The following is a 16,892-nucleotide window of genomic DNA, read 5'->3' as shown; positions in this document are numbered from 1 at the left end:
GTAAATGGGATGGACTCCTTAATTTCTCTTTCTTCTGTCTTGTTGTTGGTGTAGAGAAATGCAACTGATTTCTGTGCATTGATTTTATATCCTGACACTTTACTGAATTCCTGTACAAGTTCTAGCAGTTTTGGAGTGGAGTCTTTTGGGTTTTCCACATATAGTATCCTATCATGTGCGAAGAGTGATAGTTTGACTTCTTCTTTGCTGATTTGGATGCCTTTAATTTCCTTTTGTTGTCTGATTGCTGAGGCTAGGACTTCGAGTACTATGTTGAATAGCAGTGGTGATAATGGACATCCCTGCCGTGTTCCTGACCTTAGCGGAAAAGCTTTCCGTTTTTCTCCATTGAGAATGATATTTGCGGTGGGTTTTTCATAGATGGCTTTGATAGTATTGAGGTATGTGCCCTCTGTCCCTACACTTTGAAGAGTTTTGATCAGGAAGGGATGCTGTACTTTGTCAAATGCTTTTTCAGCATCTATGGAGAGTATCATATGGTTCTTGTTCTTTCTTTTATTAATGTGTTGTATCACATTGATTGATTTGTGGATGTTGAACCAACCTTGCAGCCCTGGAATAAATCCCACTTGGTCGTGGTGAATAATCCTTTTAATGTACTGATGAATCCTATTGACTAGTATTTTGGCAAGAATTTTTGCATCTGTGTTCATCAAGGATATTGGTCTGTAGTTCTCTTTTTTGATGGGATCCTTGTCTGGTTTTGGGATCAAGGTGATGCTGGCCTCATAAAATGAGTTTGGAAGTTTTCCTTCCATTTCTATTTTTTGGAACAGTTTCAGGATAACAGGGATTAGTTCTTCTTTAAATGTTTGGTAGAATTCCCCCGGGAAGCCATCTGGCCCTGGGCTTTTGTTTGTTTGGAGATTTTTGATGACTGTTTCAATCTCCTTACTGCTTATGGGTCTGTTGAGGCTTTCTATTTCTTCCTGGTTCAGTTGTGGTAGTTTATATGTCTCTAGGAATAAATCCATTTCTTCCAGATTGTCAAATTTGTTGGCGTAGAGTTGCTCATAGTATGTTCTTATAATTGTCTGTATTTCTTTGGTGTTCGTTGTGATCTCTCCTCTTTCATTCATGATTTTATTTATTTGGGTCCTTTCTCTTTTCTTTTTGATAAGTCTGGCCAGGGGTTTATCAATCTTATTAATTCTTTCAAAGAACCAGCTCCTAGTTTCGTTGATTTGTTCTATTGTTTTTTTTGGTTTCTATTTCATTGATTTCTGCTCTGATCTTAATGATTTCTCTTCTCCTGCTGGGTTTAGGGTTTCTTTCTTGTTCTTTCTCCAGCTCCTTTAGGTATAGGGTTAGGTTGTGTACCTGAGACCTTTCTTGTTTCTTGAGAAAGGCTTGTACCACTATAGATTTTCCTCTCAGGACTGCCTTTGTTGTGTCCCACAGATTTTGAACCGTTGTGTTTTCATTATCATTTGTTTCCATGAATTTTTTCAATTCTTCTTTAATTTCCTGGTTGACCCATTCATTCTTTAGAAGGATGCGGTTTAGTCTCCATGTATTTGGGTTCTTTCCAAATTTCCTCTTGTGATTGAGTTCTAGCTTCAGAGCATTGTGGTCTGAACATGTGCAGGGAATGATTCCAACCTTTTGATAACGGTTGAGACCTGATTTAGGACCAAGAATGTGATCTATTCTGGAGAATGTTCCATGTGCACTAGAGAAGAATGTGTATTCTGTTGCTTTGGGATGAAATGTTCTGAATATATCTGTGATGTCCATCTGGTCCAGTGTGTCATTTAAGGCCTTTATTTCCTTGTTGATCTTTTGCTTGGATGATCTGTCCATTTCAGTGAGGGGAGTGTTAAAGTCCCCTACTATTATTGTATTATTGTCAATATGTTTCTTTGATTTTGTTATTAATTGGTTTATATAGTTGGCTGCTCCCACGTTAGGGGCATAGATATTTAAAATTGTTAGATCTTCTTGTTGGATAGTTCCTTTGAGTATGATATAGTGTCCTTCCTCATCTCTTATTGTAGTCTTTGGCTTAAAATCTAATTGATCTGATATAAGGATTGCCACCCCAGCTTTCTTCTGATGTCCATTAGCATGATAAATTCTTTTCCACCCCCTCACTTTAAATCTGGAGGTGTCTTCGGGTCTAAAATGAGTTTCTTGTGGGCAACATATAGATGGGTTTGGCTTTTATATCCATTCTGATACCCTGTGTCTTTTGATTGGGGCATTTAGCCCATTAACATTCAGGGTAAGTATTGAGAGATATGAATTTTGTGCCATTGTATTGCCTGTAAGGTGACTGTTACTGTATATTGTCTCTGTTTCTTTCTGATCTACTACTTTTAGGGTTTCTCTTTGCTTAGAGGACCCCTTTCAATATTTCCTGTAGAGCTGGTTTGGTGTTTGCAAATTCTTTCAGTTTTTGTTTGTCCTGGAAGCTTTTAATCTCTCCTTCTATTTTCAATGATAGCCTAGCTGGATATAGTATTCTTGGCTGCATGTTTTTCTCGTTTAGTACTCTGAATATATCATGCCAGCTCTTTCTGGCCTGCCAGGTCTCTGTAGATAAGTCTGCTGCCAATCTAATATTTTTACCATTGTACGTTACAGACTTCTTTTCCCTGGCTGCTTTCAGGATCTTCTCTTTGTCACTAAGGCTTGTCAATTTTACTATTAGGTGACGGGGTGTGGACCTATTCTTATTGATCTTGAGGGGGGTTCTCTGAACCTCCTGGATTTTGATGCTTGTTCCCTTTGCCATATTGGGGAAATTCTCTCCCATAATTCTCTCCAATACACCTTCTGCTCCCCTCTCTGTTTCCTCTTCTTCTGGAATCCCAATTATTCTAATGTTGTTTCGTCTTATGGTGTCACTTATCTCTCGAATTCTCCCCTCGTGATCCAGTAGCTGTTTGTCCCTCTTTTGTTCAGCTTCTTTATTCTCTGTCATTTGGTCTTCTATATCGCTAATTCTTTCTTCTGCCTCATTTATCCTAGCCGTCAGAGCCTCCATTTTTGTTTGCACCTCATTAATAGCTTTTTTGATTTCAACTTGGTTAGATTTTCGTTCTTTTATTTCTCCAGAAAGGGCTTTTATGTCTCCCGAGATGGTTTCTCTAATATCTTCCATGCCTTTTTCGAGCCCGGCTAGAACCTTGAGAATCGTCATTCTGAACTCTGGATCTGACATATTACCAATGTCTGTATTGATTAGGTCCCTAGCCTTTGGTACTGCCTCTTGTTCTTTTTTTTGTGGTGAATTTTTCCGCCTCGTCATTTTGTCCAGATAAGAGTATATGAAGGAGCAAGTAAAATACTAAAAGGGTGGCAACAGTCCCAGGAAAATATGCTTTAGCCAAATCAGAAGAGATCCCAAATCGCGGGGGGTGGCGAGAAAGGGGATAAAAAGAGGTTCAGAAAGAAAGAAAGAAAAAAATTTAAAAAAGAAAACCAATAAAAAAAAGTATAAAAAGGAAAAAAAAAAATATATATATATATATATATATATATATATTAGATAAACTAGTTAAAAAATGTTAAAAAAGAAAAGGGTAAAAGTTAAAAAAATTTAGCAGAAGAAGAAAAAAAAATTGAAAAAGAAAAGAAAAAAAAATTAATTTAACTGCAAAGCTAAAGAATCATGGGGAGAAAGCCATGAGTTCTGTGCTTTGCTTTCTCCTCCTCTGGAATTCCGCCGCTCTCCTTGGTATTGAAACTACACTTCTTGGTAGGTGAACTTGGTCCTGGCTGGGTTTCTTGTTGATCTTCTGGGGGAGGGGCCTGTTGTAGTGATTCTCAAGCGTCTTTGCCCCAGGCAGAGTTGCACCGCCCTTACCTGGGGGCGGGCTGAGTAATCCGCTCGGGTTTGCTTTCGGGAGCTTTTGTTCCCTGAGCGCTTTCCGTAGAGTTCCGGAGGGCGGGAATGAAGATGGCGGCCTCCCGGTCTCCGGCCCAGAGGAGTCAAGAGCCTGGAGCCCCACTCTCAGTGCGCCCCCAGAGAACAGCGCCCAATGACTCCCGCCACCCTGGCCTCTGGCCGCGCTCCGAGCTGACCGAGCCTGCGACCGGTTCAAGGTAACCTCGAGCTGAGAGTCACTCCTCGGCTCTGTCTCTGTAGCTGGCTTCCCCGTTCTAATACCTGTGAGCTCTGCGACACTCAGACACCCCCCGATCCTTCTGTGACCCTGCAGGACCTGAGGCCACGCTGACCCCGCGCGGGCTTCACCCCGGTTAAGCCTCTGGAGCGATGTCCCTCAGCGGAACAGACTTTTAAAAGACTGATTTTGTGCTCCGTTGCTCCGCCGCTCGCCGGGAGCCGGCCCCTCCCCCCGTGGTCTATCTTCCCGTTGCTTTGGATTCACTTCTCTGCCAGTCCTACCTTGCAGAAAGTGGTTGATTTTCTGTTTCTAGAGTTGCTGTTCTTCTTCTCTTCGATCTCCCGTTGGATTTGTAGGTGTTTGTAATCTTTAGATAAGCTATCTAGCTGATCTCCCGCTACCTGAAGTAGTCTCAGCCTGCTACTTCTCCACCATCTTCTGGTGGCCATTTATTTTTAAATAAGTATTTCATTATAAAGAATTTTGAAATTGGAAAATAAGAAAAGCTTTTAAAAATAAAAAAAGAGAAAGCCACAGTTCCCCAGACAACCAGCCCCAAACAAAAACTTCATTCTTTTTCTACATGTTTTGAAGATGATTTGTTTATTTAAAAAGTGATAAAAAAACTGATAATTTTTTATCCCACGCCATTCACTTAACACTGTAGTATAGCTATTTTTATGTTGCTATAAACACCGTAACATTTTTAAATCAACTATTGTATTGTAATTTATTTAACCATTTTGGACATTTACCTTGTTTCAAATTTTGCTCAAAATAAATGGCTCTTAGTGAAGATTTTATTAATTAAAATACTTATTTTGTAGCATTTGCTATGATGGAGTTCCAGAAGCATTATTAGTGAGTCAGTGAACGGCAAGGGCTTTCCAGAAAATTTCAGTAATCTCTACACTCACCAGCAATGTATAGAAGATTCTGTTTTATTTCAACTTCATTACCATTAAAAATATCATGCATTGTCTATTTTTAATACACCCTATTTCCCCTTTGCATTTCTTTAAGGACTTGTGAGATTAACATTTTCCTGTATTTCGTATTTGTCTCCTAAATGTAAATCGACTTTTCAAGATTTGTACATTTCCCTATTAGAACATAGTGATATTTCATTTTATTTTTATGTGTTTGTTATAGAAAAAGTATTAACCGTTGTCAGTCACATTTTGACCAAATATTTTTCTCAGCTCATTGTTTGCATTTTATTTATTTTATTTTACTATCCAGAAGTTATCATTTTTATTATTTAAATGTGGCAATCTCTATAGTTTTTACACTTGCTTGTAGAAAAGTTTAGAGATTGTTTCCTCCTTCGAATATGTATTAACAATTCAGTTCTGTCTTCCTCCAGTCTTACAGATGCTCTCCAGTCCATCTGGAAGTGATTTTGGTGTGTGGTATGTAAAGTATTTATTTAAAAAAATATATACTTTTAGGGGCGCCTGGGTGGCTCAGTTGGTTAAGCGACTGCCTTCGGCTCATCAAGTCCAGGGATAGAGTCCTGCATCGGGCACCCAGCTCCACGGGGTGTCAGCTTCTCCCTCTGACCTTTTGCCCTCTCATGTTCTCTCTGTGTCTCGCTCTCAAATAAAATAAAATCTTTAAAATATCTGTATCTATATATAAATAGATATATATACTTTTAGTAAAGCTAGTGGTGGTAGGCTAAAAAGCTCCTTGAAAACAGAAAGCATGACTTACTCTTTGGTTTCCTCCACTTTGCGAGAGAGAAGACTCACTAAACACAGCCTCTGTTTCCTCTGGCTTCAGCAGCCACGCTACAGTCAGGAAAAATGGGTTCCCTCCTCCTTCCCTCTGGTCAGAGACGCCAACTGCTTGTCTCCTTGGCTGGTGTCATGACAGCTCCCCAGGGGCTGCTGCCTCTGTCCTCTCTTGCAAAAGTCTACCTTCCCATAATCAGGGAAAAGGTTACCCCAGCTGTTAGCCAGCATCGCCCCCTAGCGCCCATTTTTATTTTAATTGTTCTGATTTCAATTTTTCATAGAACCGTCCACCCTCCCCACGGGTAATTTTTCCTGGAAGACACCTCAAACGATCTTCTTCTCGGTCCCTAAGGTTGCCTAACCTACTTGCCCTGATACTGTTTTCAGAATAGATTTCTTTTCCATTTGAACAAACTCCTCCTCAACTAAGGAGATACTATTATTTCCTGGTTGTCTTTTTATCTTTTTGATAGGGTGAGGTGGAGGGATTGTGGGTGGGGACCCGCTATTGGCCCTAACTTCTTAGAGATCTCTTCCATGAAGACTCTGAGGCTTTGTACCAACAAAATCCCAGTCTGGCCCTTCCCTTGCCTTCACCGATGTCTGCAGTTGTGAGTTCCAACTACAGATCTGACTCTGGGATCCCATTAAAGAGTTAAAAAAACAAAAACAAAAACAAAATCCCAAAACCCAGAGCAACCAACTCTTTAAAATTGAATTTTTGTTGCCTAAGGAGGAATCCATAAAATAAGGAGGTGGTGAGGATACAAATAAATGAAATCCACAAGTAGTCCTCAAATCTAATTAAAACCAATGCTGGATAACAGAACCTGTTAGGAAAAACAAAACATAGAATGTATTTCCATCATTTTCTCTCTTACACCCTAGTCAGGGTGCTAAGGAGTGCCAGAATGGCCAAAATACAGACAGCAAGAAATCCAGAAGACAGATCCTGAACAATCCGCGAGTTACATACTCAAGCCTGAATTCAGTCAGCCGACTCTATCACAGAAACATAATTGTCCTTGTGATGGGTAATTCTCATTCAAATTAATAGCAGGAATTTCTGAAATAATTACGGGACAATAAATTCAGTAGACAATTAATGAGTGATCTACTTATAGTAGACTGGCGTGATCCTGTCATGAGATTCATTTGAGAGATAGGAGAGAAAACAGGTTATTTTCTTGTCTTTTTTTCCCCAGTGGTTTATTCTTCAGATTGTGGCATCATCACAATTTCTTAAGGACTTCAGTAAAGATTACTCAATGTTTGACAAATGTTTGGTCAGACTGACTGTACAGTGTGTTCTAATATGATTCACTATTCCTGAAAGGGGGGAAATCTACTTCCAGTTCTGAAGCCAGGGAAATTCTGTAACTTGACTCCGCTGTAAGGGGACTTGCTTCTGGCATTGGCTGCCATTATACTGTCAAGTTTTTCTCTCCTTTCCCTTTAAATTTCTTCTGGCTGTACTCTATTATTCCATAGACCTTTAGGTTTTCCCTCTTTGTAATTTGATGCCCTATTCAGCAGTGTTCAGGAAGCTGTCTTGCTTTACTTTAGTCTGCTGCTTCTGCTTTCCTTAGCTGAATGGGTGGCTTGTTCCTTTTTTTAGGCTTTTTCCCTTTTGAGGGAGCCTGTACTATTTCATCATGCTATTATAAGGAAAGTATGGATTTCACATAGTTAAGTTGATTCACATGTATCAAAGTAATCAAGGAGAATATTTAGCTTACTTTTTGTTTCTTAAAATTCAGTTTATAAGAAAAACATGGTAAAATATTTCCCTATCATCCACATTTTCCTGAGACACACTCACAGACTTATTTTCTTTTTCTTTCTCAAATTTAGTTTTACTTTTCATCAGTTATACATGAACATCAGTTAAAGAGTCAAACAGTTGCACTAAAATCATTGCGAAAAATTTTTAAAAAGGCCTGTAGGATGCCACACCAACTCTTGGAGTCTTGCAACCATTTTCGACTCCCTTTTGGTGTTGGTTTTGGCATCTGTGTCTGTGCCTGGAAGTAGTGTACTTATGTGGACATTTCTTGATTTTTTTCCCCTTAGTTTAAGGAAATACCTATTGACTTCTGTCTTCAGAAGATCAGGATTTAGTGTTTTCCCCAATTCCCCTCCACTGGCCCTTCCTTTATTATTTTAACTTCGGTTAGATCAACATAGAGTGTTGCATTATTATAGCTACATAAGGCTATTTTGAATCGAACCATTTGTTATGCCATATTTGCTTTTCTTGTATTGCCCAACTACCTGTGTTGGTTAATAAATTTTTCATTTCATTTGCTTTGTTTTCTCCATACTCATCAGTTAACGCCCAACTCTCCTCAAACTGTGGAACTGTTCTTTCGGATATTCATTAGTTTCATCTTCTTGAGTCTTTGGATCTGCTCTAATCTGCATCACTGCATCGCAAGACAGCTTGTGATCTCCAGTCAGCACCATCTTTGGAGATTCCCTTTGTCTACTGGGCTGTAACTATTTCTTGGATCCCATATTTTCTTTTTTAGTTTATACTTGTGCTTTGGTGGAATACCTCCTTGAGTAGTTTCCTGAGAAAGGGTACACAGGCGTAAATTTTTGAGGTCTTGCTTGCCTGGAAAGGATTTCAGTCAGATGCACAGTCACTCGATATTTTGGCTGGGTATAGATTTCCAAGTTGGAAATGGTTTTCCATCAGAAGTTTGGAGGTGGCAGCCTCTGTTATCTTTTAGGACCCTTATCTTTTATATGTGATTTTTGTGTGGGGGGTTACTTTTAGGACTTTCTCATTGCTCTTACTGTTCTAAAATTCTATGGTAATATGCCTTTTTTAGTTTGTTTTCACTTGTATTGGCAGTCAATCCTGCATCTTTTCAGTCTGGAAACTTTTGTTTCCTAAATTGTGTGTTGATAATCTTCTCCTGTTTTCCATATTTTCTCTTCTTGGGATGTCTATTATTTGGATATTAGACTTTCCAGGCTGACCCTCCATTGTCTTGTCTTTCTATTTTTAATGTTTTTCTGTATTTTCTGAAAGATTTCCTTATCTTTGTGTATCAGTTTTTCTAGTGAATTTTTCATTTATGTTAACATAGTTTTAACTTCCAAGCACTCTTTACTATTTTCCAGGTTTTTTTTTAAATAAAACCCTAATTTTTTTTTAATTTTTCTAATAGCTTCTTTTATATATATGTTTTTGAGGATAGTTAAGGTTTTTTGATATTACTCTTTTATATTCAAGACTCTTTTTAAAAATAAGCTGAGCTTCCAAGAAAAAAAAATGCTGAACTATCTTCTCCTATTTAATAGTAGGGCACCAAAAAGCTGCCTGGTAACTCTGTACATGTGGATGGACCTTTAAGAATGAAAGCCTCACCATAGGTTATTCTGGCTGTTTTACTGGGGAACCTCCACTGTTGGATTATTCATATTTCTTTGCCTACGGAGTATTAGCTCAGTTGCCAGATTCTGCGAACTTAACCAGTGCTAAGACCTTTGGGCATTCTATGCTACAACTCAGGTTGTATCTCAGTTTCCTCTCCTAATGGCTCAGGATTAAGCTTTCTGGGGCATACTGAACTTTCCAGCTTCCAAGATTTTGTTTCTGTAATTTGTTCTCTCATTCTCTTTGCCCTTATGAACTCATTCTTTAAAAAATTCATCGGCTGCCAATTCGTTGCTCTAGGAAGGAGAAGAGAGAGATAAATGAGTATGTTTTGCCCTTTATCATTCATTGGAAGTTCCAAAATTTCCAGGATGGTCAGGCAGTTTTAAATTTTGGAAATGTGTTTAATATACCAATAATGAAGTCAGTATCCACAAAAATCTTAATTTAAATATAGTGTTGCATGACCTCTTCAGCTGGAACATAATATCAAATCCTGCGTCTGTCTTTGTGCCTGGGTTTTCTCATGCAGTGCCTGCTAGGATATTTTGGATGATGAAATATAGCCTTGCTGAATATGTGAATACATGGGTAAGAATGATTTTTATGAGCAGATTTATGTGAAGGAAAGGAATAAGTACAGACTATAACCATTTTCTTTTCTTTTCTTCAACCTTGGGCACCATATACTTCTAGATGTCTTTTCTGTTTCCTTTTAAAAATTATCCTCAAGTGCACTGTTCTACTATTTGTACAAAGGAATGCCTTAAATAGTAATTTTCTTGGTTGATTTCTGTGAATTAGATAAAACAAATTGTTGAAACATTTGAGATAATGACACGAAGAGTAGGGTATTTCCTGCCCCTACCGCCATCCCAGGTGCTGGAGTGAAATGGTTAAGGACATGGCTTCTGGCCCTGTCCTTTAGCTGTATGACCCTAGATAAGTTCTTAATCTCTCTGTGTCTGTCTCCTCAATATTTAACAAGAAAATAGCAGTAAATATAGGAAATAATAGTAGTAAATATGTTAAGAGTAGTTGTGAGGATTTAATTTGATATCTATGTAAAGCACTTTACAGTTCCTGATACATAATGCTCTCAATAGAGTTTAGCTCTGATGTTGATGATTCTTCTGAGCCGTAAAGATAGTAATTATAAGAGTGGTGGGTGCTGTGGAGATGCAGAGTGTGATGGGAATGTTTATCAGAGGATGTAACTTCACCTGGGTGAGCTTTAGTCTTTTTCCTTCAGAGGCCGTGGCCCTGGAAGCTGCTGTCTGCTTTGAATCTGAGAAAGGTCAGAAAGAAATGAATTTCCTGATACACTTAAAAGCATGTTTACCATGATTTCATTGGCTCAAGGGAAGCTGGATGAAGGGAGCAATTAGGTGAGAGGATTCAAGGTGGTTTAAGGCAAACTTGTACAGATTAACGTTTGACTTTATTTTTAAAGTTTATTGTTGGGACGCCTGGGTGGCTCAGTTGGTTGAGTGGCTGCCTTTGGCTCAGGTCATGATCTCAGCGTCCTGGGATCGAGTCCCACATCAGGCTCCTTGCTTGGCGGGAAGCCTGCCTCTCTCTGCCTCTGCCTGCCACTCTGCCTGTGCGCTCTCACTCTCTCTCTTTCTCTCTCTCTCTGACAAAATAAAGTAAAAAAAATCTTAAAAAAAAATAAAGTTTATTGTTACTATTAAGTGGTACTATTTTTGAATAGGCAATGCATTCATATAGTTCAAATATTAAATTAATAGAATGGAATTGCAGCAAAAACTCTCATTACCATTCTTGCTCCATCCATCTCTTTTCCTACCACAGAGAATAACTTTTATTTTGTTTTTCCTTCTAGAGTTCTAATTACAAAGAAATATGAATATGTATTCTTATTTTCCTTCTTTCTTTCACAAAAGGAAGCATAGCATGCCATATTGCCTTTGTTAGTGTCTTACACCTTGCTTTGAATTTAAAAATACACTATGCAGATTTCTCAGTAACAGTAAAAGGTTTATTCTTTTTGTTCACAAGCAGAGTGTTTTAGTATATGGATGTATCATAATCTAACCAGTTCTTATTGAAAGGGGCTTGACTTGCTTCTAATCTTTTGCTATTATAAAAATCCTATAATGAATAAGTTTGTTCATATATCTATGAGTATATCAACAGGATACATTTCCAGGAGTAGGATTACTGGATCATAGGGAAATGATTTTGTAATTTTAATAGATGTAACCAAATTACTTTCCACAGTTTATTGCAATTTGTACTTCCACTAGCAATAGCTAAGAGGACCTAGTTCCCTATGCCTCACCAACGATACTTGCCAATTTTTTACATCATAGTGATCTATTTTCAATTTCTGTAACGGAAAATGGTATCTCAGAGTAGCTTTAATTAGGAATTCTCATATGTTTAAGGACTATTCATGTTTCTATTTCTGTGAACTGATTGTTCATCGTTTGTTTGTTTTGTTTTTTTCCTTATCAAATTCTAAGCACATCTTTTATGTTAGGGAGATTAGCTCTTTGCTGTGATTTGAAGTACAAATACTTTTCCCCCAGTTTGTTATTTCTCTTTTGACCTTATCTATATTGTTGATTTTTTCCCATGTAGATATGTTCCTTCTTTTTGTAGTTGAGAATGCCATCTATTCCTTTCATGACTTTGGAAAGACTTTCTTATTCTAATGTTATAAAGAAATTTACTCACCCCCTCCCCCACCGCCCCATAGTTCTCATTAGTTCATTTTTCACTCTAAAGCTTTGACTCATTGAAAATGTATCTGCTTGTTGTGAGATCTAGTCCTAATTTTGGTTTCAGTTGGCCACATAGGTGTCCCAACATAATTTCATTGAAAAGTTCATCTTTTCTCCACAGATTTAAAAAACCATCTTTATCGTGTATCAAATTCCCATAGGTGTTTGGACATTCTTTCTGTTTGAATGATCTGTGTATTCATACATCGTACCACAATATTTTTATTACTTAGATTTTATACTAGATATTAATGTTTAGTGGGGTTAGTTCTTCCTTATTGTTTATCTATTTCTGAATTTTTCTGGCTCTTTTTGTTTTTTTATTTTTTATATAAATTTTACAGTCAGCTTGTCTGATTTTCAGTTGGAGATAAACACACACATATATTGAAATTTGGAATCATTTTAATATTATAAGTTAATTTAGGAAGAATAGCCACCTTCGTAGTAAGTCTTCATTTTGTTGGATGCCTCTTATGTTAAGTGTTTTAAAGTCTTCCCCATAAAGATTTTGCACAATTTTTATTAAACTTACACCTACATTTTCCCCTTTATTTTAATTGTTTTATTTTGAAATAATTCTAACTTACAGAAAAATTGCAAGAATGACACAAAAGCCTCCCAAATTCTCTTCAACCAACATTCCCCCAATTGTTAAATTTGCACATTTACCTTATCATTCTCTTTATTCTGAAACAATTGTTTTTTATTCTGAACCAATTGAGAGTAAGTTATAGACATGGACACCTCATTACCCTTTTAGTATCTCAGCAAGTATTTCCTAAAAACAAGGACACACTCTAATATAACTGCAGTATAACCATGGAAATCAAGGAATTGATATGACACGAGCATCTAATCCAGAGACTCCATTCAAATTTTGCCAATTGTCCTAATAATGTCCTTTATGGGACCATAATCCAATTCAAGATTATGTGTTATATTGGATTGTCATGTCCTTCTCAGTTTCTGCTTGATAGTTTTGAACTACACTGGCCAGTTTGGGTTTGTATGTTGTTCCTTGATTTGAATCAGGTTATATATCTTTCTCAGGAATATCACAGATATGGTACTATGCTTTTTTCTGTGCACCATATCAGGAGGCACATAATGTCAATTTATCCCATTGCTGGTGATATTAACTTGATTAAAGTAGCTTATATCTATCTATATCACTTGTAAAATAGTGTCAGCAGGTCTTCTCCACTCTAAGGGTAGTAATTAATAAGTATGATACAGATGTAGTGAAAAGAAGGGCCATCTGTACCCCAATGTTTATAGCAGCAATGGCCACGGTCGCCAAAATGTGGAAAGAACCAAGATGCTCTTCAACGGATGAATGGATAAGGAAGATGTGGTCCATATACACTATGGAGTATTATGCCTCCATCAAAAAGGATGAATACCCAACTTTTGTAGCAACATGGACAGGACTGGAAGAGATTATGCTGAGTGAAATAGGTCAAGCAGAGAGAGTCAATTATCATATGGTTTCACTTATTTGTGGAGCATAACAAATAGCATGGAGGACAAGGGGAGTTAGAGAAGAGAAGGGAGTTGAGGGAAATTGGAAGGGGAGGTGAACCATGAGAGACTATGGACTCTGAAAAACAATCTAAGGGTTTTGAAGGGGTGGGGGTGGGAGTTGGGGGAACCAGGTGGTGGGTATTGGAGAGGGCATGGATTGCATGGAGCACTGGGTGTGGTGCAAAAACAATGAATACTGTTACGCTGAAAATAAATTTAAAAATTTAAAAAAATAAGTATTTTAGGGACGCCTGGGTGGCTCAGTTGGTTAAGCAGCTGCCTTTGGCTCAGGTCATGATCCCAGCGTCCTGGGATCGAGTCCCACATCGGGCTCCTTGCTTGGCGGGGAGCCTGCTTCTCCCTCTGCCTCTGCCTGCCATTCTGTCCGCCTGTGCTAGCTCTCTCTCCCTCTCTCTCTGACAAATAAATAAAAAAAAATAATAATAATAAGTATTTTATACTAATTAGCAATTCTGTTGAAAGGTAGGACTTTACTTTCTCCCTTATTTAGTTAATTATTCATATTAGTATGAAATCCTATTTCATTCACTATGATTATTTGTTCCTGCTTTTCTTGCTATTGTTTTTTTAATGCTCACATAGCCTTAGGTTTGGCCAGTGGAGACCTGTCCTGTGTCCTTTTGACATGTACCTCTCATTCCCGGAGCACTTTCTTATTTGGGGCGTAAGATGTTCTAGGTCCATTTTGTGTTTTCCTGCTCTAGAATCAGTCATTTTTCTAAGAAGCCCTGGATTCCTTCTATTGTGAATAATTAAGAAGTTAAAAACTAAAACTCAGAATTCACAAAATAAGATCTGGTGCTAAAGTCTGCTTCAAAAAATCATTATTTTAGATCCTCTCAAAGGACAGAGCTAGGAAATACATGTATGTGCATATAACACATATACACATTTGTCTATTTCTGTATCCATCTATCTATATTAACAAGTGAGTTCACACTGATACCTCTTATTTCAATCCAGCAGAATACAATTTATTACAGACTTCCTCCTTTCTGTACCTATAGCCCCCTTCTCCAACAGTTGTGAAGCATGATTCCCATTATCTTCAATATGTTTACTTCTTCAGCCCCCAGGTATACAACTAATATTCCTCCCATACTGGCCAAATAACCCAACTTCTGGTCCTAGTATCACCAACCAAGCAGGCCATGGAAGTGTCAGAAAGGATATTTTCTCTTTTTCATTGCTATTGAAAAAGGAATCCTCTTCTATAAATTCTGGTATTTTTTTAACTGTTTACGTATTTGAAGTCTATTGACTCATGTTAATTTTTTTATTATTGAAATACAGTTGACATACTTCATGGTAATTTTATATAGTGCTACTATACACAGTATTTTCATTGCTTATAAGTTTTTCTGTTAATTCTTTTTATTTTCAGTTACACATCCTGAAAATAGAATCTGTAAACAGAGTTAGTTTTCCTTCTGTCTTTACAATTATTAAACCCTAAGTTTCCTGCATTTTTCTAATTTAATTGACAAATAGAGTGTTAAATAGTAGGGTAATGATATACATAATGAGAGAGGCAGCGAGAGAGAGGGAACACAAGTGGAGTAGTGGGAGACGGAGAAGCCGGCTTCCCACTGAGCAGGGAGCCCAATGCGAGGCTTGAGCTCAGGACCCCAGGATCATGACCTGCTTAACCAACTGAGCCTCCCAGGCACCCCTATTCTTGACTTTAGTGGGAATGCCTCCACCTTAAGACAATGACGCTTGGGCTGAAGTGTGTGTGTGTGTGTGTTTTATGATATTTAACTCTTTCTTTTGAAATAAGTTTAGAAATATAGAAGTTTCAAAGATAGTACAGACAATTCTTGTATGCCCTTCACCCAGCCTCCCTTAATGTTAACATGTTATGTAACCATGATACATTTATAAACACTAAGAAATTAACATTGGTATGTAGAGTGTTTTTAAAAATATTAAGGAGTCCTCTTTTTTTAGTCTCTTTTTAAAAATTGGGAATGAGGGGCGCCTGGGTGGCTCAGTGGGTTAAGCCGCTGCCTTCGGCTCAGGTCATGATCCCAGGTCCTGGGTTCGAGCCCCACATCGGGCTTTCTGCTCAGCAGGGAGCCTGCTTCCTCCTCTCTCTCTGCCTGCCTCTCTGCTTACTTGTGATTTCTCTCTGTCAAATAAATAAATAAAATCTTAAAAAAAAATTGGGAATGAACATCTAATTTTGTCAAATGTCTTCTCAGTATACTTTTTTTTTTCTTTTGACCAATGAATATAATGAATTAATAGATTTTTAAATATTGAGCCATCCTTCCATCTTGGAATAAATCTATGTTTATTTATCATGTATGTTTATCATGTGTATGTGCATGGTTTTTAAAATTAACTGTTGTTGGGGTGCCTGGGTGGCTCAGTTGGTTAAGCATCTGCCTCTGGATTTCAGCTCAGGTCATGATCTCAGGATTGTGAGATTGAGACCCACATCAGGCTCTGCCCTGGGCATGGAGCCTGATTAAAATCTTTTTCTCTCCTTTTCCCTCTGTCCCCTCCTCCCAAATAAATAAATACAAATAAAATTAGCTGTTGGATTCTGTTTGCTAATGTTTTAATTTAGAACCTTTACACTGCTAGTTATAAATGAGGTTGGTCTGTTTCTTTTTAAAGCAATCTTTATCAGGCTTCAGTGTGTTATTCTCAAAAAGAATTTGGAAGTTTTTCTTCTAATTTAAGTTTCATCAAGATTACCTGGTTCTTAAGGTTTTCTAGAAGTCAGTGGACTTTGGGTCTTATGCCTTGTGGGGTGGGGAGGGGAATGATTGGACAACCTTCTCTATTCTGTAGAAATTGACCTGTTTAGATTTTCTATCTTCACTGGTGTCAGATTTGGTAAATTGTAGTTTTCTAAAATATTGTATATTCTTCTGGGCATTATAATTTAACTACTTGAGACTACAAATTTTCTTTGACTTTATTGTTTTCCTTTGGTTCTAATATATGTGTTTTCATTATTGTTGCTCTCTGGAGTTCCTGAAATTTTGACTAGCATTTCTTTCAGATGCACAGTTACTTAAGAGTATTAAAATTTCTAGAAAAAGGAGCATTTTAAATTTTGTTAAAATTTCAATTTTAAGGGTGCCTGGGGGGCCCAGTTGGTTAAATGACTGCCTTCATCTCAGGTAATAATCCCAGAGTCCTGGGATTGAGTCCTGCATTGGGTTCCCTGCTCAGCGGGGGTCTGCTTCTCCCTCTAACCCTCTCCTTTCCCCTCTCATGCTCTCTCTCTCTCTCTCTCACTCATTCTCTCTCTCAAAAAAAAAATTCAATTTTATTTGACTTTACTATTTTTAGGTTTTGGAATTTGTACTAAATGGTATAGATTAGTTTTCCACAGGTACTTTAAAAGAGATATCTT

This window comes from Lutra lutra, chromosome 4 (genome assembly GCF_902655055.1).
Source record: "Lutra lutra chromosome 4, mLutLut1.2, whole genome shotgun sequence".
Classification (NCBI taxonomy): Eukaryota; Metazoa; Chordata; class Mammalia; order Carnivora; family Mustelidae; genus Lutra; species Lutra lutra.
This window is presented reverse-complemented; position numbering follows the sequence as displayed.